Source organism: Paroedura picta, chromosome 4 (genome assembly GCF_049243985.1).
Source record: "Paroedura picta isolate Pp20150507F chromosome 4, Ppicta_v3.0, whole genome shotgun sequence".
Taxonomy (NCBI): domain Eukaryota; kingdom Metazoa; phylum Chordata; class Lepidosauria; order Squamata; family Gekkonidae; genus Paroedura; species Paroedura picta.
In genome coordinates, this window is record NC_135372.1 from 133,133,292 (window position 1) to 133,145,304 (window position 12,013).

A 12,013-nucleotide genomic window follows, 5' to 3' on the forward strand; every position below is an offset into this window, starting at 1 on the left:
CAAATAACTAAATTCCCTTTCAATGCTCTATTTGATTAGCTGCATTATGGGGCAACTTATGACCCATATGGGAGGGCTCTAGAAATTTAATAAATAATAAATAAATAATTATTATTATCATAAACCTTTTCAAGGAGATTTTCAAGAAGTTCACAAACCTTCCCAGGAACTAAATAAACAGTGTATGCAGTAACTGCACAATTACAAAGCCCATGATGCACTGAGACTGTGTAATATAAGCTGCTCCTTCGTTCCTTGTCCTAAGGCTGTTTGTTTTCTCACACGCAAAACGTTCATCATATATTAGAAAGGCCCCTTCCATGTGGAAAAGATTAAGCAACCTATGTGTAGACAGTTATGTGTACCTAAATGTACATTTTATTGTGGCACGTTGTATGTACATCTGGCCTACATCTGTCGGATTGCCGGATCAAATGTGCTCCATCTTTACATTGAGGCGACACAAAGCAGATTGCACACAGTGTGCGGAAAACCCTCCCCCTGGTACAGGCCACCCCCAGGAACTGGTGTTTAGCTAGAAAGAGGCAGAGACTGTAACAGGAGGATAACAGGGAAAGGGAGTCTGTTTGCTGGGCAGCTCTAAAGGAATTTCTAGGCCCTTATCACCTTGTAAAATGTACATGAAAATTATATACGGGAAAAGTGAATCAGCAAAGAGGGGAGAGATTCCATTCAACCGTGTCTTTCAGGCCAGGCTGCAGTCTTGTTACTTCATTGAATGGGTTGTTGGAATTGAATCCCTTTCGAAAGAGGAGCAAATTGGAAGGATCCAGCACTTTAACTGGCTGGAGAAGTTGGCCTTGGCTAGCCAAACAATTTTTGCCAACCAAAGTGTGTGGCCTAATTTCCTTCAGAGAGAATCTGGATCTGGACAGACATTGTTAAATAGGCTACATCAACGAGCTTCCCTCTTTTTGTCTTGCAGAACAGGGAAAGCCTCTACGGTTTCTGGTGCGGCACGCGTGAGCCTGAACTGAAGGACTGTTCCTCCGCAGAACTGTTGCTGTATTCAAATGTATGCAGATGCAATCCATTAATTAATCAATTAACGCTCATGCAATTAATCAGCCAAGATTCCTTTAATCAGGTGACAGCCCTGCTTATCGGATTATCCACTTCCCTTGGAAGCACGTGCTAAGAGAGAGGAGAAAAACGCAGCCCTTGCCAGCGTCCTTACTGGAAGGGTGAACTGGCACAGAGGCAGGAGGCAAGTGGTCTGATCTCTCGACTTTTCGTTTTTTGTGTTTAAAGGCGAAGGGCACAACAGCAGCTTTTGTTGAGGGAACCAGTGCTCGGGGAGGGGCACTTAACCATTCTCCCCTGTAAAGGTAAAAGGTAAAGGTATCCCCTGTGCAAGCACCGAGTCATGTCTGACCCTTGGGGTGACGCCCTCTAGCGTTTTCATGGCAGACTCAATACGGGGTGGTTTGCCAGTGCCTCCCCCAGTCATTACTGTTTACCCCCCCCCCAGCAAGCTGGGTACTCATTTTACCGACCTCAGAAGGATGGAAGGCTGAGTCAACCTTGAGCCGGCTGCTGGGATCGAACTCCCAGCCTCATGGGCAGAGCTTTCAGACAACATTTCTGCTGCCTTACCACTCTACGCCACAAGAGGCTCTAACAGAAACAATATACAAGCCCAATTCTTATTAAAGACCTGGGGATATCCTATAATTACAGCTCATCTCCAGACTACAGAGATCAGTTCCTCTGGGAAAAATGGCTGCTTCGTTAGGTGGACTCTATGACACTGAAACCCAATGGAGTCCCTGTTCCCCTCAGGCTCTACCCCCAAATCTCCAGTAGTTTCCCTGTGTATATCAGGCCAGCCTAGACTACACACACACACACACACACACACACACACACACAACCACCTCCCCCCCCCCCCCCCCGATGTCTAGGGTGATGCAGCAACCTGAATTCTCCCACTTGTATTGGTTCCATCACAGGTTCCAAGGTGCCTGTTGTGGGGAGAGGAAGGGTAGACAATTGGAAGCCGATTTGAAACCTATTTATTTATTGATTTGATTTTTATAGCACCCTCCCATACAGCTCAGGGCAGGTAGTAAAAAGCAGGGTACGAAAGAGCAGCTCTTCTCCTTCTTTATTCTGCTCTTTAATCTGGACCCATCTTCCAATGGGAGATCCATTTTCCCCTGTCACTTTTGCTTTCCCTGCCCAGTCAAGATCATCTATATTGTGCCTGGCTCCCAGCCAAAGGCAGATCCCTTGACAGCCGCTTCAAAAGTGGGATGGGGGGGGGGAGACCTGATCACAGACCTATTTGATCCCTAAATCATACAGACTGACGAGCAGATGCAGAGGAGCCCTTTATCAGCATCCTGCGGGTTTGGCTGAGCCCGTAAAGGTTTTTAAAAGTTGCATTAAAGGAAGGCCTTGTTTGGCAGCCCGCCAAGGCAGACTTCTTAAAGCGCCTTCTTCTTGGCAGCTAAGAATTTCAAGCCTGGAATTAGCATTTCTATTAGCATCACCACATATATATGAATATGGAACATATTCCGCCAGGGCTTAATCCAAGGGTGTGTTTTAAGAGCCAAGGACTGCCGGTGTTCAAAATGCAGTCTCTGCTTCCGCATATGTCTCCCATGTCTCTTTCATACCCCGTTCCCGTCTTATTTGGAAACAGGTTTCCTAAACTCTTTACGCCATATTCACCGTTCCTTGTAGACTCAGTTTCAAGTCTTTCCTTGGCTCTAATACAGCTGCCCCCCCCCCCGCTCCTCCTAATTTGCTCACTGGAGATAAAGCTGGGAGAAAATACACGTGCCACTCAAATGACCTACATTTCCACAGAAAGGCGAACCCATCTAACGGGGAGATTACCCTCCCCAAAAAAAGCCCCTCTAATTTAATGAGCAGACAATACTCAGTGCTGTGATGAAGCTCTGGGAGGGAGGGGGGGCTCACAGGAAGGGGGCCCACGAGGAGACCTCGTATCCTCTCCTTGTCTAGACAGCCTTGTCAAACGCTTTCCAAAAGTCTGCTTGCCAACAGATGCAATTCGCCGTGTCTAGTCAAATGAAGAATTTGCCGCAGCCTCCCCGGCATTATCCCCCCCAGACACGGCCGATGCACGAACACAGACGTTTGCACCAGACAATCCACGAGAAACACGGCCGAGAAGCCTGTGCTTGGAGCTATAGCCGCTGCTTTCCTACATTAAAGTCAACAGCTGGGCCTGAAACAGGAATAAAAAAAAAATGAATGAGTTGAGAAGCATAAGAGAGATTCTAAAGTCTAAAATGAAGTACCGGGCGATTTCCCCTTCCTCCCCCCCCCCCTCTTTCTTTTTTGCCATTAACATTATGGCCTGCCACAGTTTATTACCCCTTAAGAGAGTCGGGAAATGTCAAATGTTTTTCATACGCTTGTCTGAAAGAGTCAGGCTAGTCTCTTCCCTTCTGCCTAAGCAGAATAGACAGCCATATGACACACAGACACCTAATACAGAGCTTTTCAGAAACACGGGCCACCACTGAACCCTGGACTCAGGACGAGCGGGGAAGGGGTCTTTCTCGGGCCGTGGCTGAGCGGTAGAGCATCTGGTTTGTCAGCAGAAGGTCCCGGGTTCAATCCCAGCTGTTTCAGGGTAAAATGAGGAGGAGGAGGCCGCTGATGCAAACAAATCTCTTCCCGAGATCCTGGAGAGCCATTGCTGGACAGGGTGGACTGTACCGTCCTTAATAGACCAGTATGTCAAAATGGGCAATAGTTGTGTGAATACACAGGGATCTTACAAGCTTCCAGCACAAACCTGAATGAGGGGAGATGCTGCTGAAAGGAGAAAGCAGGCTTGCCTATCCAGTGGAGATGGGGGACAGTGAGGTGGGAAAATGTCCACATCTTCTTAAATATATTTTCTATCCCTTTATTTACTTAATTCATACCCAGACTTTCTCCCCAGTGAGGTCCCAAAGCGGCTGACATTGTTCTCTTTCCCTCCATTTTCTCCTCTCAGAAACCTCTATGAGGCAAATTAGGCTGAGATTGTGGGACTGGCCAAAGGTCAGCCAGTGAATTTCCATGGTAGGGATGCTAGTCCCCAAGTGGGGCCACCATCAGTCAGAAGAGGCAAGACTGTTTTCGACGGGACGGTGATCTGATGCAGTTGTAGGCAGCTCCATCTGTTCATGTAAAAAAGAGACACTGCCCACCGACTTTGAGCAGCAAGAAAATGCAATGGGATGACTAGAACTGTCTCTTAAGGAAGATTTATTATTTGCATTTGTATACCCCCCTTCCCAAAGGCTCGGGGCGGTTGTGAGAGGGTAGCTTTCATGGTGTCTCCCAAAAAGGATGGTTTTGGCTTCTTTCATAGAATCATAGAATCCTAGAGTTGGAAGGGGCCATGCAGGCCATCTAGTGCAACTCCAGAGGTGAAGAGGCTGGGAGTTGGCATGCAGCCCAATTTATGGACTTGCTACCCCTAGGCCTTTCAGCCCCCATCCCAGCAGTGTGCCAGCTACATCTGTAGTGTGCCAGCTACATCTGGTATGTACGCATGCTGGGCACAACAGCTTTGTGCCTGGGCCCCTTACCTGCCTCCACCAACAACCCAGCTTTCTCTTTTTGGTTTCTAGTCCTCCATGAGATACAGTCTTGCAGCCTTAATAAAGTTATGGCCGTGTTTTGAAAAACAAAAAGAAGAAATGGACTATTGGATTTCATGAGAATGTGGGTGAATAAAGAGAATTTCTCTTAACAACAGAGGAATCCCTTGTGGGTCAGTCCTCCTGCTTGCATACACCTGTGGTGGTGGTGGTGGTGGTGGTAGGAGCAGCAGCAGCAGCAGCAGCAGCAGCAGCAGCAGCAGCAGAAGAAGAAGAAGAAGAAGAAGAAGAAGAAGAAGAAGAAGAAGAAGAAGAAGAAGAAGAAGAAGAAGAAGAAGAAGAAGAAGAAGAAGAAGAAGCTGTACTCACAGAAGGTAATTTCCCTGGATCAGGGCCACTATTGATCTCCAATTTTTCATTCATCAAGATCTATTTATTTCTAGTGCAATTTAAATATCTTTTTTTCACACATGGTATCAATTTCTAGGGAAAAGTAAAGCAGAATCTTTACTATAATGCTATAATGTCAAGGACCTTTTAACGACTTGTAATTTGTTCTTAAACAAAGCATCCCAGAATGACTAGACATGATTCTTTGACTACATTTTCTCAAGGTTCATCTTTTCATTTTTAATCATCTTTGAAAATAATTTCATAGAAGCAAGCTAAAGGGAGGGAGCTGCTTGAAAGTATTGATTTTACACATAAGTACTGTAAAATAGAAAGTAGAAAAATGAGCCGGAGGAAAGATGTGGAATTTAAATGAACCCTATAAATAACATTTATAGCATACACATCTGTACAAAGGTAGAGAAGGGAATAAAGACAAATCTATCATTTTAATTCATTCTGCTTATCATGATGTTACCTGGTATAGCCATCATTCACGGGAAATGTATAGTCTTGTATGACTCTCTCCCTTTCCAATAGATCATATGTTTTTGAAACCATTACAAGGACATCGCCCCCTCAGTTCAGGCATATCTCGGAAAATATCAAAGCAGCCAAAAAGTTAATACTTGACAGATACAAAAACCCTGACATCTCTACCACTGTATTCATCAGCATGGTGTGGTGGTTAAGAGCGGGGAACGCTGAAGAACTCACTTTGATTTCCCCACTCCTCCTCCACATGAAACCTGCTGTGTGACCTTGGATCAGTCTCAGTTCCTTCAGAACTCTCTCAGACCCACCTACCTCTCAAGACATCTGATGGAGCCAACAAGATGTAGTGGATAAGAGTGGCATTCTATAACCCAGAGAGCCTAGTTTGATTCCCCCACACCTCCCCATGAGGCCTGTGGCTTTCTCCACAAGGTCCTCCTTGTTTCCCCCAATTGTATTAAAGTCTTTTGATAGAAGTATTGCTGTTAAAACTGATGCCTGTCTTGGTATAAATCATGTAAACACAATGTAAAAATACCACCAGCCCAAGAAGCCTTTCTCAACTTTTTTACAGGTGAGAAACCCCCGAAATATTCTTCAGGCTTCGAGATATTCCAGAAGTGGTGTGATTGTGCAGAATATGGTTGGGAAATATAATTATGTAGACACCCACCCGGACCCCCTCCCTTTCCCACCCCCCTCCAGGCCCATCATTGGCCATTTAGGCGGGGCGGGTCGACATGACCATATATGGTCATTTCACCTGATAAATGTTTGCCAAATTTTAAAAAATATATAAAGATAACTAACTTCCAGCCATTCAGAAACCTTTTCAGGGCCATCAAGAAAGCCTAGGGTTTCACGAAAGCTTGACCTAAACGAATCTAAGTGGAAAGTTTACTAACATAGGTAATAAAGGTTTTCTGTATCTACAAACACAGTTATGCATGGAATTGCCATCGGTAGAAGGGAAGACAAGGCAGCATCGTATAACCTGACACGCAGTAATGGGTTTAAACTTCAAGTACAACGATATAGGCTAGATATCAGGAAAAAAATTTTCACAGTCAGAGTAGTTCAGCGGTGGAATAGGCTGCCTAAGGAGGTGGTGAGCTCCCCCTCACTGGCAGTCTTCAAGCAAAGGTTGGATACACACTTTTCTTGGATGCTTTAGGATGCTTAGGGCTGATCCTGCGTTGAGCAGGGGGTTGGACTAGATGGCCTGTATGGCCCCTTCCAACTCTATGATTCTATGATTCTGTGATTCTATGATTCTATGATTAGCAGTTCAAGTCTCATCCCTAGCCTCATGAGCAGTGGTCAGTCTCGTGCACTTGCAGAGCTTAACCCACATAGATACAGAACAGGTTGGACTAGATGGCCTGAATCGCCCCTTCTAACTCTATGATTCTATGATTCTATGATTTCATTAGATCATGGAAGCCAAGCACGGTTGGTACCACCAAGGAAGGTTCTGCCGAGGAAGGCAATGGGAAAACCACCTTGGCTTCTCACATGCCATAAGTTCAAATCCCTTGAGACAACTCTTGCTTCCTTTTGTCAGGTGGACATGGAGAAGTATGAAATAGGGTGTCTTTTTTTTTTTTGCCATCAAGTCACAGCTGACTTTTGAGGGCCCCATAGAGTTTTGAAGATCATTGCCTGACTCTGTGTCATGAACCTGGATTTCCTAGGAGGTCTCCCATTCAAATACTAACCAGGGTCATCCCTGCTTAGCTTCTGAGAGTGACCTAGCTTGGGCCATTCAGGTCAGGGCCTGGTGTCTGAAACTGTTTCTAAAATGAGCTAATGTGATGGTCTCTACTCCAACCCTCCATCAGACAAACTTAGCTCAAGTGGTTTCTGAACATAAGTTCCACACCTGTGAGAAAAAAAGAGGAAAAAAACTAGTAACTTTTATTCATTCCCTGAATAGGGTGATAAGATGGTTCAGAAAAGAGGATAGAAACTATTTATGAATATAACACAGAGTTTGCTTGGCCTATTTGCATATAAGGTTACAATTAATAATTTAGGACCCTAAAGAGTGTTTGGCAGCCAAGTTTTCCCAGAAACTAAATCTCCCAGCAAATGATTTTCTCTTACTGCCCCTCCCCTTGGGCACCTCCAGTCCTTTCATGGATCCTGATTGGCCGCTAACAAGATCAACAGGGATTGGAGCTTTTCAGAAAGCAGTGGCAGCTTTGCCTATCTGTCCCAAGAAGAACCAAGGTCATGTCTCTGCTGCTCATTTTTCAGGTGCAACCAAGATGGAAGGCCCAAAATGCTTGTATGCAAGGGATCAGGGAGGATTTCTGTCAAGAGGACAGAAAAGTCTGACATATCTTTTTGCAATATTGTACAAGGAAAAACAATGTCTTGGCAGCTGTCTGAATGAGGAAAGGAAAGAAAACGGAGGAATCAAAACATAAAGCCAAGCTGAGTGCCTTGTAGGGTGGTGCTGTCAATGGGTTTTACGACCAGCAATTTCATACAGGAGAGAGTGCACTCGATCAAACTTTAAAAGAGGAAGAGGAGTTGGTTCTTATATACTGCTTTTCTCTACCAAGAGTTTCAAACTGGCTTACAATCGCCTTCCCTTTCCTCTCCCCACAACAGACACCCTGTGAGGTAGGTAAGGTAGAGAGAAGAAGAAGAGTTGGTTCTTATATGCCACTTTTCTCTACAAGAAGGACTCTCAAAGCGGCTTCCAATTGCCTTCCCTTTCCTCTCCCCACAACAGACACCCTGTGAGGTGGGTGAGGCTGAGGGAGCCCTGATATTACTGCTCAATCAGAACAGCTTTATCAGTGCTGTGGGGAGCCCAAGGTCACCCAGCTGGCTGCATGTGGGGGAGTGGGGAACCAAACTCAGCTCGCCGTATTAGAAGTGGAGTCTCCTAACTACTATACCTAGTAGTGTCCTTCTTGAATAAATTTGCAGCACATTTTATCCTCCCCACTACAGGTATACATTATGAACCTGCATTATGCAGCCACTTGCACTGTCATGTCTGAAGTGGCTGAGCATACTTTGAAAAGCCACATGACACTACAGGTAGATAGTAACACATGGAATGCTGGAACTGCATTACACCAAGTCAGACAATTGTCCTATCCAAGTATTGTCTATTCAGACCGGCAGCTGCTCACCTGGTTCACAGGTACAGGTCTTTCACCTCACCAGGTTCTTTTAGCTGGAGGTGGCAGGGGCAGAACCTGGGACCTTCTGCATGCAGGGATCCCTCTGTCATCAACAACAGAGAGAAAGCTATGGGAACCAGATAGTTTTCAAGGTTGCACAGTTGCTGATGCACCAACCCAAATGACTGACCTGTTACCGCCTTTGGCAAGAAAGAAAAGATCTCAGTGAGCTGAGATCAAGGTAAGATATCGCCATTGAGGAAAAAAATGGGAAAACGTGCCACAAATTGCTCGGTTGGGTTACTTCAAGGATTGGAGCTTGTGCTTCCTGTGGCATTGGCCCAGCTACATAAAAGGGCTCTTGCTGGCTTAGGAAAACACCCACAAACCACAACATCTCAAAGTCAGGAGTTCAGTTCAGACTTCATGGGGAAGCCAGGGTTAATTAAACTATACATGGTACGGCCATTGTGTTTGGCACGACACATGAGAATGCACTTTTGAATGAGAGCCAGGAAAATGCAGAGAATGGTAGCCTTTGGAGTTATATTTTAAACTGCGGGCTCCGTACCAGGCAATTTTGTATAGATTATATAGATTAGTTGGCGCAGCACCCTACAGACTTTCTTTACCCTCCAGCAAGCCCTAAAATTTACTGTATTCGTGCATTTTAAAAATAACTTAACCACTGAGGAAGACCCGCGTTTGGTCTCAGTTCCATGTGTTATTGTGAAATGTATATACAGTATATAATCGTGATTTAGAGCCACTTATGGCGCAGAGTGGTAAGGCAGCAGACATGCAGTCTGGAAGCTCTGCCCATGAGGCTGGGAGTTCGATCCCAACAGCCGGCTCAAGGTCGACTCAGCCTTCCATCCTTCCGAAGTCGGTAAAATGAGTACTCAGCTTGCTTGCTGGGGGATAAAACGGTAATGACTGGGGAAGGCACTGGCAAGGCCACCCTGTATTGAGTCTGCCATGAAAACACTGGAGGGCATCACCTTTACCTTTATCTTTAATCGCGATTTATTGATGTTTTTAATTTTTAACTTGTGCACTTTATTGTAATAAACTAGGGGCCAAGCCCATTGCATTCAGGAATACAGGGGGCACTAGACTGGGGGGGGGGGGGGTGTGGAAGAATTCTACAGACAGCCTCAGAATGATGAAACTGACTTTTATCAAGGCAACCGTGAATCTGAATGATCATCTAACAAGCCGAAACCTGGTTTCACAGGCTAAGCATAATTAAAATTAACCATAAGTTTCCAATTATATCTGAACTGTGCCAATGATACATACTTCCACAATCTTCCACATCGTCCACAAATCCAGAGTGAAGACTTTGTTCTATGCTTGAAAGGAGAAATTGGGCCTTTGGTCCCAAGATGCCAGGGATAAGGTAAAGGTAAAGGTATCCCCTGTGTAAGCACCGGGTCATGTCTGACAGTTCCTTCTCCTCCCTGGTTTGTTTTTAATCTTCCTAGAAAACTTTAATTTACATAAATGGCTATTCACATAAATGGCTTTTGGAGAAAAAAAAAGAAACATCTCCCCATAGTGCAGCAAATAAATGAATACATGGTTTGTAATAGTTAGGTAAAGGTAAAGGTATCCCCTGTGCAAGCACTGAGTCATGTCTGACCCCTGGGGTGACGCCCTCTAGCGTTTTCATAGCAGACTCAATACGGGGTGGTTTGCCAGTGCCTTCCCCAGTCATTACCGTTTACCCCCCAGCAAGCTGGGTACTCATTTTTCCGACCTCGGAAGGAGGGAAGGCTGAGTCGACCTTGAGCCGGCTGCCGGGATTGAACTCCCAACCTCATGGGCAGAGCTTCAGACTGCATGTCTGCTGCCTTACCACTCTGAGCCACAAGAGGCCAGGGATAAAGATGGGTATATATTTTAAATAAATGATTGCTATACCTTAATGTAACAAGTAATGATTTGCATTGTGTGTATTGGAGTTCCAGAATAAAGGCCCAGTCTTTGTGACAACTGTGATTCCTTGGTAGAAACCTGTCAATTCTTTCATTCTTACATTTCCCCATATTTCTAGATAAGAACTCCTGCCAGATACCATCAACACCATGTCATGGCTGCTTCCCGTATTATAGACAGAAAAGTGATACTTTAATCAAGTCACAGGTACCCATCACAGTTTGGCAAGAGACGAGAACTTTGTTCCAAATAGCATTTTCATTTTTCTCACTAATATATTTATAGGCTTCTCTCCAGTGTATAATTTAGCTGCTCTACTTTCAACTACAAATGAGTCTCAGTAATAGCAATGTATAAATCTCAGCCCTGGGCTTCAGCATACTCACTCTCCATCCCAATGAATTCAAGTAGACAGACATGTGCAAAATCAACTGACCACCACGCCTCAGAAACAGATGTTCTGTATCTATGTGGGTTAAGCTCTGCAAGTGCACAAGACTGACCACTGCTCATGTGGCTAGGGATGAGACTTGAATTGATAATCATAGAATCATAGAATCATAGAATCATAGAATCATAGAATCATAGAATCATAGAATCATAGAATCATAGAGTTGGAAGGGGCCATACAGGCCATCTAGTCCAACCCCCTGCTCAACGCAGGATCAGCCCTAAGGATCCTAAAGCATCCAAGAAAAGTGTGTATCCAACCTTTGCATGAAGACTGCCAGTGAGGGGGAACTCACCACCTCCTTAGGCAGTCTATTTCACTGCTGAACTACTCTGACTGTGAAAAATTTTTTTCCTGATATCGAGCCTATATCGTTGTACTTGAAGTTCAAACCCATTACTGCGTGTCCTCTCCTCTGCAGCCAACAGAAACAGCATCCTGCCCTCCTCCAAGTGACAACCTTTCAAATAGAGGGCTATCATGTCATATCATAAGGAACTAAACCTTCTCCCCTCTTATTAAGAAAAAAGTTTTGATGTACAAAATCTGATGTTGTTAAAATTGGGAATCACAGAATCATAGAGTTGGAAGGGACCATCAAAGTCATCTAGTCTGACCCCCTGCACTATGCAGGACACTCACAACCCATGGTGACCCCAGTTTCATTTGGGAGCACAATATATAAGAACAAAATCTCTTCAATCAAGTTCATACTGGATTGATCATGTATGAGAAAAGGCTGTATATTTTAAGATTTTATCAGGATTTTAAGAATTTAAAGAATACAGCGATAAGAAGAATGGAAATGAAGAATGTTACGATCAATACTATAACTAAATTTTTACTATAGAAAGAAAGAAAGAAAGAAAGAAAGAAAGAAAGAAGGAAGGAAGGAAGGAAGGAAGGAAGGAAGGAAGGAAGGAAGGAAGGAAGGAAGAATCTCATACACAGACCCAGCCTGTAGGCTAAGCATGTTTAGGCTATTTGATAGAAGCCAT

At 44.6% G+C, this 12,013-nt stretch overlaps 1 long non-coding RNA gene across 1 annotated transcript in view; it reads right to left on the reverse strand.

Moving 5' to 3' along the window:
• Positions 1-2,055: 2,055 nt before the first annotated feature.
• The window catches only part of LOC143836430 (uncharacterized), a 29,263-nt gene continuing 19,305 nt past the window's right edge, over positions 2,056-12,013 (reverse strand). Inside the window, exon 3 of the long non-coding RNA XR_013230605.1 lies at positions 2,056-3,223. This is a non-coding gene — a long non-coding RNA (uncharacterized LOC143836430). The remainder of the gene's footprint in view (positions 3,224-12,013) is intronic.